Source organism: Kogia breviceps, chromosome 4 (assembly GCF_026419965.1).
Source record: "Kogia breviceps isolate mKogBre1 chromosome 4, mKogBre1 haplotype 1, whole genome shotgun sequence".
Taxonomy (NCBI): domain Eukaryota; kingdom Metazoa; phylum Chordata; class Mammalia; order Artiodactyla; family Physeteridae; genus Kogia; species Kogia breviceps.
The window spans coordinates 168767777-168770317 of record NC_081313.1 but is presented as its reverse complement, the minus strand read 5'-3'; the positions used below and the strand labels follow the sequence as shown (position 1 = coordinate 168770317).

Here is a 2541-nt window from a genome sequence, read left to right as displayed (position 1 = left end):
GACCGCGCGCGCAGCGTGCGCGGTGACGTCAGTGCGCTGGCGGCGGCGGCGGCGGCGGCGGCGGCGGAGGTAGGGCTGTTTGTTCTGCTCTCCCGCAACCTAGGAGCCGAAGCGGTGGCTGCGGCAGCGGCGGCTGCCGGCAGTGCCCGCGGGCAAGCGGGGCCTGTGAGCGCGGCGGAGCGGCGGGCGGGCCCCGGCGCCGCGCAGGCAGCCCGAAGAGGAAAGGGCGGCGGCGGCTGGCGGCCGGCGGCCGGCGGGGGCGGCGTGCGGCCTAGCGTCTCAGGTGAGGACCGGTGCCCTTCGGGGCGGCGGACGGCGCGGAGCAGCCGGCGGAGCTCCGCGGCGCGGCCCGCGTAACCTGCATTGCGTAATGGGGCCGGTGCGCGAGTACCTACGCCATCGGCGCGGCGCGGGGGCGGGGAGGCCGGGGCGACGCGGGCTCGGGCCTGCGGGCCTCCCGCGTCCCCACGCCGTTCGCGCCGGGCCAGGGCCGCCTGCGCCTTTGGCGGCAGGGCGGCTCGTGGGCGCCCCGCTGTTGACGCCGCCGGCCCCTGGCTCCGGCAGGGCTGCAGGGCAGGGGCGCGGGCGGGGGGCGCGGGCGCAGCGGCGGGGCGGGTGGCCGGGGGCGGGCGGGGGGCGGGCCGAGGCGCCCGGCACTTCCTGTCGCCGCCATTTTGTCAAGTGAGGAGGAGGAGGAGGAGGAAGCGGCCGCCGCGGACTCCGCGGCGCGCCTGGCCCCGGTAAGTCCGGGCCCGGCGTGATGGTCCCAGGCGCCGCTGTCCCCGGCCGCACTCCCCGGGGCGGCCTTGGCCCCGGCCCGGGCGCTCACGTGGGGCGGGTCCAAAGCGCTCCCTGGTGCCTTGGTCCTCTTGTCCAGGCCGGGGCAGCGCGCCCCCGCCCTCATTTCCTCATCTTCCGGGCTGTCCCCGGAGCTCTGCAGAGAACGGGGTTGGTCCCCAGGTGGAGGGAGGAGGCTGCCGCTGCACACCTGCCCGGAGACAGGCTGTTGGGGGCGGGAGCGGTGCTCTGAGGGGCGAGCCTGGCCCCCTTCACCCACCCACTCCCGGCCTGGCAGCCCCTCACTGGGCGCTTTGTTTTGCTCGGTCGGTGCTCGCTGGCGTCCTTGCCACGGTTTCGTCTATTTGCAGTCTTGTGCGTGGTGGTGGTATGGGGTGGAGATGTGGGGGAGTTGTGATTCAGCGAAATAAAATGACCCCCCCCCTTCCAAAACGGAAATAACACAACTTCACCCGACTGAGATACTGTTAAGGCCCAACCTTGGATGAAGATGGGAAATCCCACTTTGGTGTAGTGGGCAGTATAAATACTTCTGTTCAGGCCCGTGGATGAGTCATGTTCTTTTCCTGAGTGACCTTTCTTTTACTCAAGATCACGCATAGTTTTCTGAAGTGTTGTTTTTGTTTGTTTACTCATTTAATGTTTTGTGCAGCCTCGTGCGGTGTATGGTCTTGGGCCTTGGGTTACTTTTTGTGTGTGTGCTGGATGCAAGAAGTGACCTCTTGGAAAAGTGAATGAGAATTGAAGTGTCTTTGCTTACCTTCGAGAGGGCTCTACCTGTTCGTGTTTACAGAAACCGTCTCAGTGTACCTCTAAGCCAGTGGCTCTTTGGTGCTGTAATAATGTTTGGGAGATTTTTATGAATGGGGCTGTCAGGTTCCTTAAGTTGTTAGTTCTTGGAATTTAGTCCTTGGAGGTTGTAAAGAAAGCGATACCCAGTAGGATATGTTACCAGTTTCGAGAAGTTTTTGGATGGAACAGTCTGTTTTATGACTTTGCCAGTAACATGATAAAACATTATTTTTGGTTTAATTTGGATGGGATTTGTCTTTCCCCCAAGGCATTGTAGATAACTAACCCCTTCTCCCCCAAATCTTCAACCTGGGGAAAATAAACCTCTCTGATGATTTCCCTCGACTAAATCGAGAAAAGCCTGATCTGAAACAGTGCATTGCTCCCCTGTTATCTGCCCTACCCCTTAACCTTAGTAAGAAACAAAGTATCTAAGGGCTCAAGCTCTGGAGTGAGTTAGTCTCTTAAGATGGTTTTAGTTGGTCTTAACCTGAGGAGATGAGTCCACATGTGTGAATCTTGCTAGAATTCAGCCCCAGCCAATTGCTGAAGATAAGGAATTTTGCCTACAGGTGAAAGTTAGAACATGAAAATGGCTGCATTTTAAGGATGGGTTGGCTGTTCTCAGGTGTCTATGTGGTTACCTTCCCTTCCTGGGACAGAGATGAGAAAAAAAATTACTTAAGAATTGCAAAGAGAATCATTGGCCACTTTGTAAAATTTCCGCTATATTATTGAATTGTTTAGAGGAATTTAGACTTTGTTTCCAAAATTTACCTTTTTGAGGCAGTTGTTGTGATCTTTCTACTAAGTTGCACTTTTGCTTTGGGAGGTGGAGGGGATGCAGTATTTTCATGTTACACAATTCAGGTTATTGAATGACTTGAGATTTATGAATTCTGGAAGGAGATTGGAGGGTTGTTTGTTTTTTTTTTCCTAACTCTCAGTAAA

The 2541-nt window shown here is 57.6% G+C and overlaps 1 protein-coding gene across 10 annotated transcripts in view; it reads left to right on the top strand.

Annotated features, from left to right (window-relative positions):
• Window positions 1-192: 192 nt before the first annotated feature.
• Window positions 193-2541, top strand: part of BRD4 (bromodomain containing 4) — an 82162-nt gene continuing 79813 nt past the window's right edge. For 6 of the 10 annotated variants that reach the window (XM_067032357.1, XM_067032356.1, XM_067032353.1 and 3 more), the window contains exon 1: window positions 660-740. The gene's annotated coding sequence lies outside the window, so the exon portion shown is untranslated. Of the gene's footprint in view, window positions 284-652; window positions 741-2541 lie in introns of those variants that run through there. The other 4 variants (XM_059063212.2, XM_067032358.1, XM_059063214.2 and 1 more) reach the window with 4 other exon arrangements.